This window comes from Rhodnius prolixus, unplaced genomic scaffold (assembly GCF_049639745.1).
Source record: "Rhodnius prolixus isolate KJV_2025 unplaced genomic scaffold, Rpr scaffold_3, whole genome shotgun sequence".
NCBI lineage: Eukaryota > Metazoa > Arthropoda > Insecta > Hemiptera > Reduviidae > Rhodnius > Rhodnius prolixus.
The window spans coordinates 2,232,720-2,255,128 of record NW_027411603.1 but is presented as its reverse complement, the minus strand read 5'-3'; the positions used below and the strand labels follow the sequence as shown (position 1 = coordinate 2,255,128).

The 22,409-nt window shown below is 37.0% G+C and overlaps 1 long non-coding RNA gene across 2 annotated transcripts; it reads left to right on the top strand.

The window, feature by feature from the left end:
- Nucleotides 1–10,111: 10,111 nt before the first annotated feature.
- Nucleotides 10,112–22,055, top strand: LOC141452403 (uncharacterized). Of its 2 annotated transcripts, none has more exons than XR_012457377.1 (4): nt 10,112–10,720; nt 15,126–15,318; nt 15,411–15,627; nt 17,523–22,055. It is a non-coding gene; the product is annotated as an uncharacterized lncRNA (long non-coding RNA). The 2 variants fall into 2 exon arrangements; XR_012457378.1 differs by lacking the exon at nt 10,112–10,720 and adding an exon at nt 11,892–13,627.
- The last annotated feature ends 354 nt before the right edge of the window (nt 22,056–22,409 follow it).

The window sequence follows — 22,409 nt, the reverse complement described above, 5'->3', positions numbered from 1 at the left end:
CTGAAAACAGCGTATTTCGGATTGTTCCAGTCCAAACTGAGTTATGCACTGCTACTATGGGGAGCAGCCTCAGATGCAAAAATCATATTTAAAATGCAGAAAAAGGCCTTACGGATCATGTTTCACAGCAGAAAAATGGACAGCCATTATTTAAACCATTATTTAAAGAGAATAGAATATTAACTTTACCATCGTTATTTATTTATGCTAATATAATGCATATAAAAAACAACGAGAAAAATGTTTTAAGAAGTGATGAACATCCCTACAATATAAGAAGCAAAAATGACTTACATTTGCCTAGAAGGAGATTGTGTAGGTCTGACAAGGCGCCGGGCATGATGGCAGCCAGGGATGTTCAACAAAATTCCACAATCAATAAGAAATACAGAAAAGAAGGCATTTCAGAAAATTATTAAAGACTTTTTATTGAATAATACATTTTATAAAGTACAGGACTACTTGACCAGTAGATGGAATGTTCCTCACTTCAAAGTGTAAGTGTACTGACATTGTTTGACGGATCAGTCCAAAGTTTATTATGACGAGCCTATTGTATGTGAAACATATGTTCAGGCAAAAGAAAAATAAAAAATGATGTAAAACAGTATATTGTAAAAATTAGCCCTGAAGATGGACCTAGCCCCCTAGGTCGAAAGCTCAGCATAATAAAGTTTATAATGACTGAAACTGGCAGTTATTTTTTTCATCCAATTGAAACTGATGATTCAGTCACCAACAATAATGAACAGTAAAAATATTAATTAAAAGTATAGGGAGGTATTAGCCGAGTGGTTAGCGAATACTGCTTTCCAATGCGGAGATCACAGGATCGAATCCAGCTGGTGGCCCTTATATTTTTTCTACGTAGGAGCTTCTTAAAGCTGACAGTCCGGTGATGGGCAGTGTTGCCTGTTACGCAGTGCACTTAAAAAAAAACTCAGAGCGCCAATAACCTCTGAATTGACGCCCCCCTTAAGTACAAAAAAATAAAATACTAATTACGCAGTGGTGTCTTTGAGCAGGAACGCTCCGGAACGTGGTTCCGGTACTTCCTTTTTGGACAGGAACGCGTTCCGGAAAGATGATTTCTGATTTAACGATAATTGGTTGATATATTTAAAAAAAAAACGTGAATACAATTTTCTACATCTGGTCACTTGCGAGGTCAAATTCAGCTCTCAATTCTCTAATTTATGTCTTGTATGTGTTTACTATTGCATTGCATAATTTGCTATTAAAATAACTAACTGCGACGTCATGTCACGCTTATCCGTGATTGCACTATAACTAAATCAACAAAAAAACATGAAGCTTAGACTTCCTTGACCAGGCCATGGAAGTCCCATGATATAAGGGAAAGTGGGGGAGTGGTTGAGGTATCATCGTTCAGCAGATGGCAACAAAATAAAGAAAGTTCAACCAAAAGATCCTGAACATAATCCAATTTGGAATATTTTATAAAAATTTTGTTTATGAGTATAATTTGTTAACTATTTTTGTAAAATTCACTTATTATTGTAATAAAATGGGGTTCGCAATGATTTCCGCTTCCTTTCCTTTTTGGTGCATAAAAAATATTTTAATATACAGGGTGTTCATTTTAAGACGGCTCAAATGCATTTCATGCTTAAACGGTTGTTCTGAGCGAAAAATGATAGAGGAAAAATTTGTTGCCCGTCAACTCTAGTTTCAGAATATGTGACTTGATTTTAGATTCCTGCCCGCATACGCGGCTGACGCGCGACCAAAAGTGAGGGTTCGCAGTTCACCCCCACTTTCGTATACACAGTTTTAAAGAGTATAAAAAGTAATGAAAGAAACCGGAAACCGCAATTCGATATCTTCAAAATTAAAGATGCTAGGCCATTTCAAAATCTGGTATTTTTAATCATATTTCAATTTTTGTAACTTGTTATCAAAGAGAATGAAGAGCACGCGATAGGTCATTTTTATGTATTTTTTCATCCCCTTTCTACTAAAAATATTGCCAAGGCAGTAAAGCTAGTATTTTTCTTAATATCGGGAAATAAGTCGTTTTCCGAGTGTTTTTTCTAAGAAAAATCAAATGTTAAGAGCTTTAGATGTTCTCAAGCATACCCAAAATGGCTAAAAATTAATTTTACATCTGTTACAAACAAGAAGGTTAAATAATTATTTGGTAATTTTGGAAGAGTTGCGTTTAATTTCCAAAAAAAAATTGGAAACCTCCTGCCACATATTCAAGTGATCAATATCTTTCATGTAAAGGATCAAACTTATTCCTTAATTTATCAAATAACGAACTTTATTCAACTTGTGAAGTAAGTACTATGCCTTCAAAGGTGGCTCCTCAGATACAGAGAGCAGTTGATAACCTCCTGGCTAACCTGGCTTGCGAGCCAGAGGAGGCACCTTTGAAGGCACAGTACATGCTTCAAAAGTTGAGTAAAGTGCATTATTTGATAAATTAAGGAATAAGTTTGATCCTTTACATGAAAGATATTGATCACTTAAATATGTGGTAGGAGGTTTCCAATTTTTTTGGTAATTAAACGCGATTCTCCCAAAATTAACAATTAATTATTAAACATTCTTGTTTGTAACAGATGTAAAATTAATTTTTAGCCATTTTGGGTATGCTTGAGAACACCTAAAGCTCTTAACATTTGATTTTTCTTAGAGAAATCACTCAGAAAACGACTTATTTCCCGATATTAAGAAAAATACTAGCTTTACTGGCTTGGCAATATTTTTAGTAGAAAGGGGATGAAAAAATACATAAAAATGACCTATCGCGTGCTCTTCTTTCTCTTTGATAACAAGTTAAAAAAATTGAACTATGATTAAAAATACCAGATTTTGAAATGGCCTAGAACTTTTAATTTTGAAGATATCGAATTGCGGTTTCCGGTTTCTTTCATTACTTTTTATACTCTTTAAAACTGTGTATACGAAAGGGGGGGTGAACTGCGAACCCTCACTTTTGGTCGCGCGTCAGCCGCGTATGCGGGCAGGAATCTAAAATCAAGTCACATATTCTGAAACTAGAGGTGACAGGCAACAAATTTTTCCTCTATCTTTTTTCGCTCAGAACAACCGTTTAAGCATGAAATGCATTTGAGCCGTCTTAAAATGAACACCCTGTATACACACACCTAAGCGTTCCACTAAAAAAATATTTAACAGGACACCCCTGTAATTACACAATGTGCGTTGCGTGATGGTGGCTTTTATTTTAACGTAACTTATTACGATAATTACCTGTACGTCATTAATTAAGGAAGAGTGACTCATTTACACCATTTAAGCTTATCGATGTGTTGTAAAAGACATTTTTTTTTTTGTAAAGTATCGTACGAGTATCGTACAACAAATCAAGTTGGTACCACTGTAGCATGATACCTAGTCATCCTTCAAACTCAATCAGATAATCCCAGCCAGTTGGATGTATACATCCTGGGCACCTGCAGCACGTACAACAATAGCAATAACGTCTAATGGTAGTCAAGTGCAGGGAGCCATCATTAACCTAGGAGTTCATGCCATTGGAATTTCAACTCGAATAATCAGTAATTAGCTCTCTACTGATGATGATGATGAAGATACGCTGATGAGTAAAAGCTTTATTCCAGCAAATTTTATCATTAAAGCTCTATTTTATGTTTTCTGTGTGTGTGTGTTAGGAGGAAATGCAAAGCCCAAAGGCACGAAGTAAATGCAGTGATACCAACATGAATTACTAACTTCACAAATACCCGGCTACAAGGTAAAATGTGGTTTAGACTAACAAACACTTTCACAATACAACTTACGTAACGTAAGTTTTTCATGGAAATTACGATTGGCCCTGAAAAGTAGTTGACCTTCAGTAGTTATACCAAGTTCGCTACAAAACTACCATTTCCGGGGGAGAGGGGGGGATTGCTTACTGATGAAAATCTTTTCAGTGAAATCGTATTTCCGGTCAGTTAATTTTCTTTTCATTTTTAAATCTGTATTAGCCCCCCTCCGATATTTTATGCCTTCAAATATTTAATAGGTGATAAGTCTGTACATTATACTGTAATAGTGCTTTAGAATACATTCTTTTGTAAAAATCTCTTTTTCCGACTTGAGGGACCACAAAACGGAAAAGTCATGAGAGTGTACATGTCTGATGTTTTTCTGCGCCGTGAAAAGTTTTTGAGACATGATTTTCTTAAAAAAATACTATTTGAGCCCCTAAAGTCTTTTATTAGATCTTACAGGGAGCTCCATTTCCTGCCCGGTTGAGTGATGGAAGGAAGTGAATCTATAAGAACGCCTCTCCTTAACTGGAATTTTTCTCCAAAAAAAATAAGATTAAAAAAAAAAATGAAGCTTAAAAGTCCCCATTGTGGACTTAATTCCCTACCCTGGGCAAAGACCCGGTAAGCGGGACTTCTTTGCTGGCAGCGAGCTGCTCTACTTTCCAACATTTACATTAATATTGAATTCTTTATTACATAATTTAGCAGGCAGTGGCTAGAAGTTGGGGAAGGAAGTTAGTAGTAGAAGTTATGTTAGTGTGTGAAACGTTCACATGGCGTGCTGATGGTGATATTCCGAGAATTCTACGTCAAACTAGGGTTTTTCACTCAACTTTTTGATCAAATTGCAGTTTAAGATACAAAGCTAACTCCCTGCAAGCCCCAATCTGGGACCTAAACTGAAGTTTAAGCTAGGCGCTCCAATCTTAACCACATCCTACTTAAATCCTACCCAACATCCTTGACGCACCATTGTACGGTGGCAATCAGACTACATATTCACGATGACCCGAAAATCCATTCTTGTTTTTTCCCCTTGAACTAGCCAACATCCCGTTACAACAAAGTTCATTCCCATACTGTCCCAAACCAATACTCAATCTGACCCAAACTATCCTCTCCTCGATTCTTCCCCCAAGACTGAAAAGTCGATGGCCATTGTGACCTTGCGAAAAGGGCAACTTCATTGGTATCCTGAGTTAGCCCAACTCAAGAGGATCATCGTTTTGATGGTCCTCAATCAGTTCTCTCAACTTTGTTTTATATAGTCCGGTGATGGACAGTGTTGCCTGTTATGCAGTGCACTGAAAAAAATACTCAGAGCACCAATAATCTCTGAGTTGACGCCCCCCCCCTTAAATTCAAAAAAATAAAATAATAATTACGTAATGTGCGATGCGTGATAGTCTGATAGTGGCTTTTATTTTAATGTAACTTATTACGATAAGTAACCTATACGTCATTAATTAAGGAAGGGTGACTCATGTACACCATTTAAACTTATCGATGTGTTGTAAAAGATAATTATTATTATTTTTTTTTTTGTAATATATCGTACGAGTATAACAAATCAAGTTGGTACCACTGTAGCATGATACCTCAATCATATTTACCTTGTTGCCACTGGGCTGGCAGATGTAAACTAAAAGAAGGGAGTTTAGAAAAAAAGGCAGGTTCTGCACTTCGCGCAGAGTGAAGCCAAAAGGAAGGCTCACTTACGGCTTTAATCCGCACAGGATTTCAAGTTCCGTTGGTCTTATATTGCAATCGTACAAGATATAAACCTCTCTCCAAAGGCTGAAAGCAATGTCCTATCTGACATCCTAATTCATCTGTATTCGTTGACTTTTAAAAAGGCGTGTCAGGTTATTTATTATTATTAATATTATTATTTGAAGGGCCGCTAAAACAATAAAAAGTCATAGTTTGAAGAAAAGTGTAAGAACATTGAGAACTGCATCAAGGGAAAGCCTAAATTCTACTCAATTAAAGGCAAACAAATATGTTTTTATAAAGTGCCACAGCGAGAGACAATAGAATTTATAAACTGGCCAGTACAATAGTGTCTCATTCTCTGTCGGTCAAATAATTTCACAGCCAGGTACATGTGACCAAAAATGTTTTGATGGCCACCCTGGAACGTGTTAGTGAATACCACCCTGGAGTAGGTAGTAGGGTGCTACATTGTGGGTCTAGTATTGTGGAGCTACCCAGTTTGGAGACCCCTACAATCACATATATTATACAGGGAGTCGACTTCCACAAAACCAGAGCTGGGCATCTCCCAGCTGACTGCTATCCACCAATAATGCATTATACAACATGGTAGGGTAGGATTGTGCAGGTCTTGTTTATGTCTCTTGTTTAGCCCCGGGTGTGTTTAGTTGTGTTGGTGGCCATGATAAATTATTGTTCCTGGAACCTCGGAACAGTTTTTTTGGCTCCGCTAACTGGACTCTAGTGGAATATCGGCGGTTATTGTGTCGTCTTTGAACTAAACGCAGTTTCAAGGCCATTTATACTTTCCCTTACAGAGGGGCCGATATGTTTACGTACACCTTTATATTGATGTCCTAAATGGACGGATACTTTGAAACTCTGGTATTCATTTGTACTTCGTATGAAGCAAAAACTCCGTCCACGACACCTAATTGGTAGTTGGACGTTAAGCCCCGCCTGAAAAAATAGGTGATTACTTTACTTACTTTCCCTTACTTTACCATGAAAGAGAGAGCGCATTGCGAACAAGCAGATTTGCGGTTTAACCTGGATATATCCGTTTTTAAAGACAAAAATATCAGTCGGTCTGTCTGTGTTACGCGTGAGTGATCAGCATAACTCCAAAAATGGGATAATCGTGAAAAGTTCTAATTTAACATTTCGGCTAGTTAGCACATAGGATACATGGAAATAAGATTTGAAAAACAACCAGAAGTGTCACCGTACAGATTCCCAAGATTTACTCGCAAACGGCTCCAATGATTCTCCTGAACTTTCTTGTTGTGTGTGTTTGTCCACGTATACATAGATCTGCAACTAGAAACATTTTCCCTGGAATAAACTGGTTTTAAAAAACAGTTCCGTAAGGAGAGGCATAGGTTAGGCCTTCCTGTAAAGAGACACGTAAGTATAATGCGTCTCCACATTTCCTGCACTTCAACTGTATAGAACAGTGCTTCCCAATCTATACTACTACGGTAGAAGTGTGCCGTGGCAAAAAATACAAAAAAAAATTATAATGGCGTTGCATTAAAATTAATTATAAGTTAAAATAGTATACCTCATATTTCCTATAATGAAATAAAACATAAAACGATGCCGGAATACCATTAGTTCCTAAATAAAACAAACCTCACTTCATCAGTTCTGCTTGGCGGGGACGCCCCATAACAATTTCTATAGCGATGGGCAGAACGAATCCACCTTTGGAGTTATTGGATTTGAATCAGTTCCAGAGAGTTGAAATCGATTCCAACAATTCGTTCACCTGATTCCTGTGAACCCTATGAATTAGTACAAATGTCTCGCAATTTATTAAAGATATATCATTAACAGTTAGCTTTCCCAATTAATAGCAAAACTATATTTCTTTAACACACATTAAGTGCTATCCCTAATTTCCAATTGCTCTGATAAATATAAGATTAACAACAAATATTAACACAAAAACTAGGCTAGTCAAATATAAAATAATTAAAGCAATGCAGTTCAGTCATTATCTAGCTTGACCAACTGGCAGACTGGAGTTAACTTGCTCTAAGAGGATTCAAGATGGAGAATTAGTAAAATATGTCTTAGCTTTCTTCGTTCTTCTATATTGACTGTTTGGTTTTTGGTAACTTTAATCTCATTTAGAGGGGCTTTTAATCACTTTCTTTTAGTTAGGGATGAATTACAGGCACTTCTTGATGGCATCAATAATGGGGCATTAAAATAAAGAATTTCTTTGTCTTGAAGATTCATTGCTACTGTATACGATGTAGTTAATTGTATTGACAGAGAACGGTAATGATTGGGTTTGTTATTAATGCTACAGCCTGCCACGAAAACTTGGTATTTTTGTAGGATTGTAATAGTGTTGTTATTACAGCACTAGTTGAGAGCATAATACGTCATTTTAAAATGAAATGGGAGCAGTTCCAGTGTGGCGTTTACTGTTTGGTATCTTGTCTAATGTGCCATGGCCAGAAAAAGGTTAGGAAGCACTAGTGTAGAAGATCGGTAAAGCGGAAGAGGTTACCATTACTTCCTCGTACTATTACAGTTAGATGAAGTAAATTGTAAATTTTGTATAACCTGAACCGATAATATTTATATTTCGCTTTGGGAGGGCGCTGAATGGCCCGGGACCACACCCCAGGTAATCATAAAATAAAACAGAAAAAAAAAGGTTACAAATTAAATTATTCGCACACAGGACTGAAAAGAGCAAAAATTAAGGTAAGGTCGGGGCAAACAGGGTTTCTATCTGGGGCCCAATCACAGACAGGCAAATAAACCCTAGGGCCGTGTTCACTATCTTGGGCCACCTTTCGACCTAGATTTGCTTCTTCTATTTTTTCCGCTGCCCCCGCACCTCCACCGATTTAGCAGGATTCTGTTGGGGTAAATACTAGGTACATAAAGGTCTACTGCATGTTATTGCTAGAGCGTGGAAAATGCTCACCTTGTTGTAGTAAATTCTAGTTTGGATGCTGGTTTTATTTTTTTGAGCTTCTATTTTCCGCTGGTACACCTTCATGTTCATATTTGTAATACAAACAAAAGGTTACATACAAATAGCTTGGTTTGACCTAATTTCTACCAGTTGGAAAGTTTATATATAAGTATAGATAAATATTGGCTAGAAAATTCTAGGAAGTCATTTTACATGTCCAGTTATTTTATGCAAAGTTAAATTGTCATTTGAATAGTAAAGAATTTTTATGCTGTTTGTAACCATGTAATACAGAATTTAGAATTATAGAATGGAGCGTAGTAGTATGATTTCGCCGATTCCAGGACGAATTTTTGCACCGGAAGTGATGGCCTCACATTACGTCATCATGGCGTCACAAGACATAGTTTTGTGGTCCCAATGGATGAGGGGGATAGGTTTGTGACGTCAACACTACGACACAATACGTCACGATGACGCAACTTGATAGAGGTATTTTCCTTGTAGCGCATCTCCTACGTCACAAGGAACGCAAGTCCTACGTTCCTTGTGACGTAGGAGGTGCGCATGCATGGTCATGGGACAGGACAAACATGTGACGTACGCGATTCCCCTATCCCCTCACCCATTTGGACAGCATGAGGGGTATGCCTTGTGACTTAGGATTTGCGTTCCTTGTGACGTAGGAGATGCGCTACAAGGAAAATACCTCTATCATGTTGCGTCATCGTGTCGTATTGACGTCACACCCCTGTTCCCTCATCCTTTTGGACCACAAAATTAGGATGAAGGGTACATCTTGTGACGTCATGATGACGCAATGTGGGGTCATCACTTTCGGCGCAAAAATTCGTCCTGGAATCGGTGGAATCATACTACTGAGCGTTAAGAAGTTTTCGTAGTATTTTTTGTACTGTAAAGTCTGAATGCGTAAAGAATTGGAACGTTTAGTCGATCCACCATACTTCAATGCCGTATGACCAAAGTAGGTCGCAGTAAGAATAGGTATAAGAGTCTTTTGTGTTGTAGGTTAAGTTTCGAACGTTTGTCAAGTAGTCTGGCGAGAAGTTTTGTAGCATTGGGCTAGTTTCTTGTCTTTTCACATTCTTTTATGGGGGATTCCATGTCAACCGTTTGTCCTAGGTACACTCCAAGGTAGCGTACTTTGTCCACAGTTGGTATTCATAATGACCCCAACATCCCTTTCATTAACGACCCTTACTAAAAATCGTTTCTTAAAATTTCATTCCTTTACAGCAGCTCATCCTAATCCTTTAATTGAACACTTATCGTCTTCCACATTACTAGTTAATCCTCCAAGGAGATTGAAGAGAAGATGGCCCCCGCGATCTACTCTCCTCATAAGAGCAGTATAGTGATCGATTCACGTTAATGGAGTGTCGCCACCGGGTGCCTTCTCCAATCTACATTCAAGACATTACATAACATTACATTTGCTTGTTGCAACAACCGTTGCAAAAAGCAAATAAAATAAAATACAGAATTTTCTCAAGTATGTTTACTAGTGAAGGTTGAATGTACATAAAAATGACACAAACCACGCGAGACTGGTCATCCAACTTTAACACGTCATTAAAATGATTGCATTGTGTTGACATTCAGACAATTTTATCCCCTAGTAGAATGCATGTTTTTTTTTTTTTTTTTTTGTATATCTGACCAGTTTTGGGCCTTCAGCCATCATCAGAGATTGAATTAATCTCACTTTGTTGTAATTATGTTTTCCTCTCGCACTTCGCTTATAGTTGGAGTTATATTTTATAGCAGAGGGGGCGCGCATTTAGGCTGGCAACACTGTTTTTCACTTAGTTCGATTGTGATGGGAAATAATTATTGTTAAATACAACTTCAGTTTTACTATTCATAAATATTATCTCGTACAGAACTTCTTGAGATTTCATTAATTTTATTCCAATAGTTTTACAAAAAAAAGTTTCTCTGTTCATTAACACTTTAAATTACATGCAAACCTTGTAATAACCTCTACCAGTTACTCAGCAACTGCAGTGTGAAACATGAAGTGTTTATATTGATGTGATTAGTTAATGTCAGATGAAAGTCTGAAACCTGTCATGGATACAAAATAACATGCATTTCTATTTAGTTTCTGCGATTTACAGTATTTCAATTAAAAGTAGGGTACATACACAACCAAGTACTAATTTATACAAACACTTCAGAAAAAGTACCAGGACCAGCAGAACTTGAAGCTGATATTTCAGGTGCAAACTGAAAATTCTGCCAGACTACAATATCAGTAGAAAAAGAGAAGGTAAAAAATTAGTTTAAATAAAACTCTTAAAAATGATCATAAACAATGTTTGTTTGCTTTAAGTTAAACTGTTAGTTTGGAAGTGTAACTAAGCCCGGGTTTAGGTAACAAATCGTAGTTAGCTTTACAGTCGAGAGAGAGAATATAGTTGGTGCTATATCTCATCCAGTCTCTGCCTGCACTAAACATGCACATACGTGTTCGCCACGTACATACGCACGTTCTCAGTAAAACCCAGGGCAGACAAAGGAGTAAAACTCTGTGTATAAAGTTGTCCTTCTTTTAATGGCCTTCCATTAATAATGGCGGCAGACTCGATGTGTCCTTAGTCACTTGTTAAAAAAGAGCCTCATCGTTAACTAACTAGACGAAACCACGCAAGGTACGGTTAGCACGCTGCTAAGCCACCATTGTGAGTAGTCATCTGAATAGGCGTATGTAAAAGTAAGATAGAGTTGGTATGTCTACTCAGAACACTATAGAGACTGTTCTCTACCGCAAGAACTATACGTACACTTCTACCCAACCATACAAATATGGTAGGCGCTAACACAAACACGCCTTCGCACATCTCCAACCAGGATGGAGTGTGGGCTCTTTTAACCGAGCGGTGTTGTTGGCTATAGCATAGAGAAACCGCCTTTACACTATACCATCCGCATTCTGGAACTGGATGAGCTTGGTGGCTGTTTTATTAAAGTCCTTTACCTGCCGACCAAATAATATAACAGCTCTGTTACAGAGTTCGCCTCATCTCCTCATCCTGCCAACATACACTGTTCTATGTCTGTCCGTGGAATTTCTTTTCAGCATTATACAGAAATTAAAACTGACCAGGATTTTTGGGTTTAGGTGCAATTGGAGCTCCCTAAGTGATAGGGTTACCACATATTTTTTACGCCAAACCGGTACAGTCAGGTAAAAATAATTAAACAGCTTAATTTGTTAGATTTTTTCATTGTTAATAAAGTATAACTTACACTTTTATGAATATTTTGTTATTACAAATTATTAATATTATTGAGTGTCACAAAACTAAACGTATATCGTAAAAAATCACAAAAATGTAGGTATTAAATATAAAAATATAATAAAATGCACTTACATATTAATAGTAGTAGTATATGTACTATATTATTTACTTTTACAAGAGTATTTCTCAGAAGATTGTACTTTTTTTTTAGAAAGTTTTCGACATTTCTAATTAAATCATAAAATTTACTACATTTCAAATTTAGATTAGTTTTACAAAATAATAAGGCACCAACGTTACACTCAAGCAAACGATTTCTTTATATTTAACAAATATTAAATCTTTTTTTTTAACCTTTAAAAACCGGGACACATTTAACAACCTGCTGGGACAAGTGCTTAAAATCGGGACAGTCCCGGCCAAACCGGGACTTATGGTAACCCTACCTAAGAGCGATCTTTTTCGTCAAAGTTAGCCATCCTAAAATGTCATTTTACAGGTGGCATCCGGTTTTGAGAAATGCAGTGTGAAGAAAGTGGTAGGGGGATTTATTTCCGCTCCGCGTGTAGTTGATACTGATGCCACTAATTGGCTAGAGCGCTGCCAGCATACTTGGCAACAGTAATTAATGTTTTTTTTCGTGGTATTGAACGATGTCCCCAAGAAGCGAACATTATTTCCCATCATCTCTTGATTGAGGAGCTATTCAGTGAGGTGTACAGATCCTTTTATCACATCCTCTCACTTGTCGTGGCGGAGCTGTTGAAGACATGATTGTTACCATGGTGGCAAAGTATGGAGCAATCTGCTCCATGGGGGGCTAGTACAGTCTGGGGAGGAAGTGTTGCCTAATTTCAAATTGTATGGCCACAAAGCGTGCCAAACTCATCACTAGGGATTCAGTGGTATGATAAAAAAAAGAGGGGGCTTCAGCTTGAAGGGTCTCCGCCAGGGAGGTGGAGTTGTTGATTGAGTTCCAGGATGGGACACTCCAGGGGGAACCCCAGCCAAACTCATCGTGGCTGGACCCCTTCTCTTTTTCCCCCAGTTTGGCCATCTCCTTTTGTGTGCACGTGTGTGTGTTCGTGAGTGAGGAAAATTGCATTTGGGCTTTGCTTTCACACCCGGAAACGCTCGTTGCAGACCATGTTCGGCCCACGATAATCTCATTACCAGCAATTCTCTACTAGTCAAAGTGTTGCGAAGTAGAGGAAACAGGGACTTTGAACTTAATTCCAAACCAGTTCCGGTTCAACTCTGTGCATCTCAAACAATATGCAGATTTTTCATTTTTTTCAAATCCTTGGTTTCTCTCTGATTCACGGACCTCAGGCTCATTTGTGTCCCCACTTTGTTGTTTATTCAAAACGTTTTGGTTTTACAGCTCAACTAATTAGTTTAGTGGCACTTTCAACCGACTTTATACTAAATCGATATTTTGTAGTTTAATATTTTCTCGATTTGTTTTAAATTTTTAGATGCAAAATTTATTTTTTGGAAAATATTTCCCGAAGAGAATTCGATCAAGGACCATTTAGGCTGTTTAGATTTCCCTCTAAAGTTTGTGAATTGTTAAGGTGGATTCACTTTATGGGACTAAAATCCAGAGTATCAAAAATTTGGAATGTAATTGAAATCAATAAGCAAAATTTAAATAAATTCATAGCAGCTTTTTGCAAGAAAATCCAAGAAAAATTTGAGTTGATATCATTCAAATTTGGAAATTTAGTTTGCAATTTGATCCGTTTTATGGTTACACAAGTAGCGAGACATACCTCTTGGATCCATAACTCCTATTTTAACGATGTCTTTGGAGACTGTTTCAGGATAGTTGCCTAGATAGGCTTCACAGAGGACATTTCAATGAAGTGTAAAGCTTTATTACATATGTACCTAAATTAGTATGCATGGAATTCGGTCTTTGATGAGACTTTGTGAGTTAAAAGTAGTTATTAATAATAGTAATAATAACAATAATATTGATAATAATGTTTTATTACAAAAAAATAATACGAATACAAGAGAAAACAATTAAATAATAACACTTAGACATAGACTCAAGGTCAGTCTGCCAAATTGACTTTACAGTAAACAAAAGAGTTTGTTTATATAAACAAACTGATAAGAACTCTAAATTGAAATAGTATCTAACCTGAAAATAAGTAAATAAGTATAATAGTAAATTTATTGTACATTCACAAATTTATGAGATAAGAATTTAATTTTAAATTTTGGAATAATCATAAAAGACCTTTTAGATACATGAATCAATAATAAAAACAGTTAAAACTAATAATTGAATTCATGAACCAAAAAAGATCTATATTTCAATGGGGAAAACACAGATTATCATTCTGAGAATACTTTGTTAATTTTCATTTTATTTGTATTCAACTAAACTGAGTTTGCTTCCTTTTGTATTTATTATTGAAAAGGCGATTTATTACTCAAGGATTTTGTAATTTAAGTAAATAATGTAATAAAACGTGTATGAAACGGTATAGCTGAGTGGTTAGCGAATACTGGTTTCCAATACAGAGTTCGTGGGATCGAATCCAGCGGCTGGCTCTTTGGATTTTTTTCTTTCTAGGAGCTTTCTTACAACTCAATATTCGGTGGCTGGCAGAACAATGGAAAGAAATTCCGGAAGCCAATGATCTTTTTAAATATTGATAGGCCTTTAAAAAAATTAAATATTTGTAGAAAAGGTTTTCTATAACTGAACCAATGGGGGTTAGATTTGTCAATTTATTTTATTGTTAGTGTTTTTAATCACCCCATTGTTGGTGGCATTTTCAGCTACATTAACCTCCACCTCTCTCCAGCAGAGCGCGCTGTAGACGGGGTACTCCCTCCCAGACATTCTGGAGATTTTTTTATTTTCCACATCCCTTTTACAGGATCCATGGTAACCTGACTCCATCCAGAGGTAGATAACAGTTAGTTTCAACAGCTGGCGAAAAACCGCAACCATTAGCCAGTTTTCCCCCACTTTTTTTTTTGCGCCACACCGATTGAGCTAAATAGCTTTCCGCTAAATTTTTCTCGGCTAATTTTAATTTTCCTTTAACCCCTTCCTCCTATTGTGGTTTTCTCTAGTGAGGAGAATCATATGCATGAAATTGGGCTGTTCACTCCTGGCCGCGGCCATTTTACCTATTTTTATTGTTTTCACTTAATAGCTTATCGCTTAAACAGGAAGTGGTAGTTTTGAGGTTCCCTTTAACGATATGTTCATTTCCGCTTTTACTTTATACTTTAAATTTTAATAATATCTAATTCTGGTTAAAAATGCGTAAGAATTAAAAGCAACAAAAGGAAGTAAAAAATAATCTGATTTAAACACACACGTAGATTACGTATTTCAATTGCCTTGCAAGTTGTACTAAACTGTCGTTGACTTTAAAGTAATTGCCTATTTTTTTTTTTCAGGCTGGCTTTACGACCAACTACCAAATTAGGTGTCATGGACAGACATACTTTACTGTAAATCCAAGGCCTAAGGCCGGGGAATCGAACCCAGTACCACAATACTACAGTTGAGCTTCGCAGGTCTCGCCTCTAACCGCTCGGCTACCGTGGCGCCTCATGTCGTTGACTCTTTAAAAGCTGTAAAGCACTTCTGGTTTGCCAAGTTTCCTCTAATTTGGATTTTATTTTTGTAACATATTTAATTCCTTATCAACTGCTATACGTTGCCTTTAATTGAATTTGCAGGAGAAAACGTGCGTGAAAATTAAAAAAAAAAGTAAAAAAAATCGATTCAGTTAATCGACGACTTCCGGTAGACCGTTTTTTTTTTGTCTAAAACTTTACTGTGGGCTCCAAATTTGAACATCCTGTGATATTCCATTTTGGATCTATACACACCACTCTACGGACACAGTTGCAGACGGATTTTAGGACTTGGAGGAGCTCAAAGCAGATATTGCCGGTGAGAACTAGATATTGTTAATTTCTGCAACTATTCCCCCCCCCCATCAACAGGTACCCCCAGCTGACTCATTACAGCTGTTTTGAAACAAGTCTTATTAATGTAATATGGCCACAATTACAGCGCTCTTGAAAGAACAATGTAAGCTCTGCCCTGTACAATGAAACCACAAATTTAAAACCTTATTTAAGGCTAAACCTTGTAAGCCGGTCTGAATGCTAGGGGAACTTTCCAAGACAAAGTTATACTAACAAACAAAACTCACTCTACATACATACGCGCGCACACTTCCTCCCATCCACTTCATCCATTTAAACAAACTTCTAAATGTATTCTGTATTCATATACAAATTCTAAAGATTAGACGCGTATATGTAAGGAAATATATGAAAAGGCAAATTCGTTATATCTCCGAACGCACCATGGAATTACAACACTCCAGCAACTTTCTATTTTGTATTTTATTCCCCCCCCCCCCAATGATTGTCTTAATCTTGTAATTAATTAATTTAACATGGAAAAAAAAAGAATTAAATAATATAGGAGTTGCGATCTCTTAACCTCAAAGCCGAAAATGCAACACAGACTGCAGATTAGTCTGACTATTCTGCAACAGTCACTATTTAAAGCTCTTAAAAACATCGTGAATCTGCTGTTAGCCAGGTATGGTTAATTTAGATTGATCCGATTAGTATATAAGAGGTCTGGCTATTAAATAACAAGACTGCGCGCGCAGAAGGTGTCCTAGAGGGGTATGGTGGGAAACGAATGCAGCGTTGGATAGCTGGAAGTGTCTACTATTCCAGTATGGAAACACGTTTTTGTCGCTGTAGTGGTATTGTTTCTATAGAGGTTAGAAAGGAACGTGTTTTCTTCTCATGCCGATAACAATGTGTGACGAAAAACACGAGCAAGGGATCAATGTGAAATTTCTCGTTAAATTAAAAAAAAAAATAAAAACTCCGACTAAGTGCTGTAAGTTGTTGAATGGTGGTCTATGGTGAGAATTCTCTATCTCGTACGCGTGTTTTCGAATGGTATAAACGATTTTCTGAAGGCCGAGAGAGCATCGAAGATGGCCAACGTCCCCAGGTCGACCTGTCTCTGTTTCAACTCCGCCAACAGTGACCAAAAATCAATGAAATTGGGTTCCAGAGGGTCAAACTGTAAACCAAACTTACTATTTGAAAGTTTTGGCAAAACTGCTCGGAGCGAGTTCGTAAGAAACGGCCTCGAGTTGTGGAAAAACAAGTTGTGGATCTTGCACCAGAAGAACGCATCTGCCCATAACGCGCTGTTCTGTGAAGCGTTATTTAGCCGCTAGAGGCGGCACTCCAGTGCTCGAACACGCGCCGTACTCGTCTCGATTTAGCACCCTGTGACTTTTTCCTGTTTCCGAAGATCAAGTCTGCCTTAAAAGGAACCCGGTTCGAGTCGATGGTGAAGCGAAAATCGGCGAAGCTCCTAAATGCTCTTACAAAAGAAGACTTCCAGCATTGCTTTGACCAATGGAAAAAACGAATGGAACGGTGTGTGGCGAGGGGAGGGGAGTACATTGAAGGGGAGCAATCATTATAGAATAATTTTTAAAATATAACTCTTTTTCATAAGCAGTCTCGTTATTTAATAGCCAGACCTCGTACATACTCTGTTTCCGTCTCAAACTATACGACTCCAGTTCATTGCTTTGTATTTCTGCTTGCATAAGAAACATATCAAATGTGCAATCGAGTTTCTAAATTTTTCAGGAAATCAGCTAGCCTGAAATGACGTAGTTATTTCCGGTATTTGGAGATTTTCTCGCAACCAGCTGTTGCGATTTTATTTAAACTTTGTACTTTGTTATTACGAACAAATCTGCAACATTAATTGGTACATTTCTCTTTTGTTTCCAGGAAATCCGCTTAAAGATTACCTCTGCGACGAAGAGTGGGTAGATTGCTTCTAAAGTGATCAAGAAAGACACAGACTTTCGGAGAATGAAGATCATTTCATGAGCTCTGGAACTTTCGAGAGCAGCCGATACAGGAAGTCGTGAGAGTGTTGCCAGCGGATGTTTCGACTTCTTTCCGGGCATTTCCATATTAAGAATACAGTTTATGATGAAAATTAAAAAGAATCAAATCCAAAGTAGAAAACTTTAAAGAAATAATAATCATTAAAGGGAAGATTAAGAAAGAAATAATGCAGTATAATGTAACAAATGTTAATGATGCATAAGATTTATTTTTAACAAAAGGGACATGAAAGTAGGACAACTGGAAAGCTTGCTGAATGAAAGTTAGTAAACTGAAAGCCGCCAGCCAGTTCTCATCCAAGATCTGATCTAGAGAGTGGTCTTTTATTCAGCTTCCAAAAGTTCTCCTTTGGGAGTATAGCAGCTAATTTCAAAAGGAATATTATAATTATTATAAATTGCTCATCTTTTGTATAAGTGCTCTATTAAATAAGAAAGGGTAACCCGGCTAACCCAGAGGATGCTGAGGACTGAGAGCAGTAAGGCTGCGTAATGATGTTGAACGCTAAATTTTCGACTTTTCAAATCAGTTATTGCTTTGACTGGATCTTTATAAGTAGTACTTTATTGAAGTTTATTCTCTTCCTTCTACGCTTACCTTCTACCAGTAATAAAAGCTTGCAGGAGTAGCGAAGCGTGGTTTCTTTATCTGGGTAGACAGTAGACTGTCTACAATGCACATGGGATCACAATACTAACCATCGCTACAATCTTCTTGCATCGCTACTTGTCAAACATTCAAATCTCAACTTAAATAACAAAAGACTCGTATACCTGTTGTTACTGCGACCTATTTGGTCATACGGAATCGAAGTATGGGGATCGACTAAACTTTCCAACTCTCTGCCAAGGCTTTCCAGTAAAAAATACTTCGAAAACTTCTGATCGCTCCATTCTATGTATCTAAACCTCACCATCCATGACGACCTCTAAATCTCTTTCGTTTAAAGATCTAGCGAAAACATGTTTTCTCAAATTTCATTCCTCTACAGCAGCTCATCTTAATCCTTTAATCGAATATCTATCGTCTTCCGCTTTACCAGGAAACCTCTAAGGAGATTAAAGAGAAGATGGCCTCACTCTTGTCCATGAGAGCCTGCAGGTTGTTCTATCTTTTTTTCTCAGCTTGTCCCTATTCTAACCCTAAACTATAATGAAGGTTGCAATGTAAATTCATTTGGCACTTACATTGTAATTAATTCTAAATATTTAACTACATAGTTTATCTTATATATTTATTTATCTAGAGAGCAGTTGGAGGATAATTGTTGACATTTCATTGGTCGCCTTCTGTTATTGTGTTGGCAACAATTATTGCAGTTGTAAATTTAATAGATTTAAAAACAACTAAGTCCAAATTGTTGAAGAAAAAGAAGCTTAAATTTCATGTACTCTGCTTGTACCAGGTATGAAGCTTTGGAGGCTGGATACATTAAAAACACCTAATGCTTTCCTCTAGAAAGACGTAGTCAGTTGAACAGTTTACTTTATGAAGATTCCAGGTTTTAAGAGGCACCAAAGGCGAGCCTCTAACCTCACCATTTCAGTGAATTACACTTGTTCTACTACCTGTAAAAGTTAGGGGGAATTAAATATCTCATTCAAAGTCCAGTATCTTAAAGACAATATCTGGAACATTCACTCAGATAAAATTATTTGATTACCTGATCCAATTGATTCAAAGCCCAGACTTAGATTGCCAGGAACTGCAAAAAATCAATGGTAATCTTTCTGAGAGCCACTTCTACAGTCGATTTGCTCTATTTGATGGCACTAAATTATGGGCATTATGCCTAACAATTTGGCATGAGTATAGGTATATATATATATATACAAATGGAAAAGTACCTTGACGATTTATGTATTCATACAGGTTCTACGGCAAGATCTGTGGAAGCATAAGGAAAACCAACAAGCTGCTGTGACGTAGTAATGAGGCTGGAAAATGTGAGGTAAATTGTGCGGGAAAACTATCCAGAGTAGGACGGAAGAAGGGAGAGCGTAAAGTGGGCGCTTCGACCCTGCAGTCGGGCGCTTCAACCCTCTGTAGGGATGGCGAGGGAGTAATGAACACGATTTACTCAAGTTAACAACTTACTTACAATATGAGGAATGTTGCTAAACCTCGACCACTTGATTCCGGTCCTTTGACTAAGAAAAAAAGATTTTTAGAAAATTCGGAACATTTTTGTTAAAAATTTGTTCCTAAAATTCTGAATTCGGAGAAAATTACTCCGATTTAAAGAATGGATTTTCCATTTTCTTGAGAATTCTCGAAATACTGGGATTGTTCAAACTTGGTGTACTAATGACGTAAAGTAAAGTAAAGTAATTGCCTATTTTTTCAGGCAGGGCTTTACGACCAACTACCAAATTAGGTGTCGTGGACGGAGGCGACTAGCAAACATACTTTACTATAAATTTCTCATATTAACCTCTAAATAAAATGCAAGGCCTAGACTAGTACCGCAATACATCTTAGCTTTGCGGGTCTAGCCTATAACCGCTCGGCTATCGTGGCGCCATTATGAAATACGCTTAAGTAGATCATTCACTTTAAATTTGAAACATTTTTCCCAGAAATTTCGACTGTATTTCTGGAAAGAGGGTTGGGAAGATTGCCTCTAAAGTGCCATTATAGTAGCCTATCATGTCATGTGCATAATATTGTTGGCAACTGAAATGTTTAAAATTCTCTATTTGAATGGAAACGTTGACGCTACTACAAAGTACTAGGCACCATTTTACTTGCTACTAAATTTACTATTAACAAGGATCCGGAAAAGCCTGTACAGAAGCTTAGCATTTCCATGATCGTGGTACCTCCCTCCGAACAGACATGATGAATGCGATGGGTGCCCCTAATTACTCTATCATGATGTTAAGTTACACTGTGACAGGTAAAGGTGGGGGTTAATGGGGACTAGTCTAAGGAGGAGGAGCCTACATGTTCCCCTAATATTCAGTAACTCCCTACATAAAAAAAGGGGGCGGCGTTTGTTTAGAAAATCCCTAAAGTGTTAACAGAATCCCCAGGCAGTATTGTGAAACGTAACTTCTAAATTTACTAGGCAATTGTAGGCATTTATGTTCATCCCTTTTTAGTTACTAAATTATCGTGCATAAACCTTACCGCTCTCTCTCACCCCCTCAAACTCTCTTTGTCTCTACCGCGCATGCGTACTTCTCCTCACCGCTCAGGCCAACTAACCTCCTATAGTTACGCATTCAAAATTGCCCAGCTGGAACTTGACTGGCTAAAATTCTTTCGCTTTGTATTTAGAACGCTTCCAACTTCCTGTAATTCCAGGAAGTTTTACGAATTGTGCACCAAAATTTTCGATTTTGAGGTTTCTTAAGTATGGATAAAAATTATACTCAGGTTATAACATAGGATTATATTAACCTAAAGCCTACATTTATTTACGAACGCACACGTGCCAATAAACCAATCGCTTTCCAAACAAATACATTCGCACCGAGCTCATAATATACTCATTAAAAATAAATACCCATTAATTGTTGGGATTGAATGCTTTCCCTAATCTCTAGCTCAATATGGAGATAAAAGTTATTGATTTACGCCTATTTAATCTCACTTTAAACGGGTTTTCCCATTAAAATTTATTAATAAAACATGTAGATCAACGTGAGTATTCAGATTTAAAGAAAGCATTTTCAAATGAGAAAATTTGAATTGAAAAACTCACTGAGAAAAAGTGTATTTCCATTTAAGGCATTCCAAATTTAAGCAATTCTTTTAACTCTTTGTAAGACCATAAATTATGCTGCAATGATACTTCAAAAAGGTGTCTAAACATTCATCTCTCTCACATGAAATGTTCCTGGAAAAATTTAAACTGGATTTGTCACTTTACTGGAACGATCTTCTTCTTTTTTTTTCTGGAAAACGAATCCAACGATTTTCTTCAAAAAATGGTATCTACTGATTAAGTTAGGAGGGAAAAAAGTGCGTTGGCTCAAGGGATAGTTATCCCTAAATGCAAAACGCTTCCCACAGAACTTCGCAAGAGAACCTGGGCAGCAGGTGCCGTTGAGGATGTGAGGGTCTCACCTAGCATTACTAAGGGTACGTTCACAACGGAGCTGTGAGCATAGATGATAGCGGAGATGATAGCAGTGATGCATCAGCGCTTATAGAATAACCTAGTACATTCTTATGTGAGCGTGCACAACGAAGCTTCGACTAGTGACTCATACTCGCTGCTATAAACGAGCATAGATGATAGAATTGAATTTTTCATTTTTCTGCTAGCTGAACTCCAGTATCGGAGCTTCAAAATGGACGTAGAAAAATTATTTAGTGCTGTCTTTACTCATTATTTTTGGTTATTATTTTATTATTTACTTTTAAACAATATTTTGTTTTTTAAATCGTGCTTACATTTATTTTCATGTGTATTTATTTGTTTTTACTCAATAAAACCATTACTTACCTAAGAGTAATCACTAGTTTTTCTTCTGTGGTTATAGGATTTCCATGACAATTTTTCCAAAGTTTTCTTAATTTTGACCTTATTTTTTCTAAAATATAGTTGAATGTGGGTGGACCCATCCTCACATATTCAAAAAAACGCGATCCGGATAATTTCTAAGTTCCTTATATAAATAGTGAAATTCACCCAAAGTACTTCGTATTTTATTTATGGGATGTACATGATATTTTCTAAAGCGTTTCTTCTTTAAAATCTCTTTGACAAAAACTTACAGTTTAAAATGTTAAGTATAAGGGTTGATTAAACGC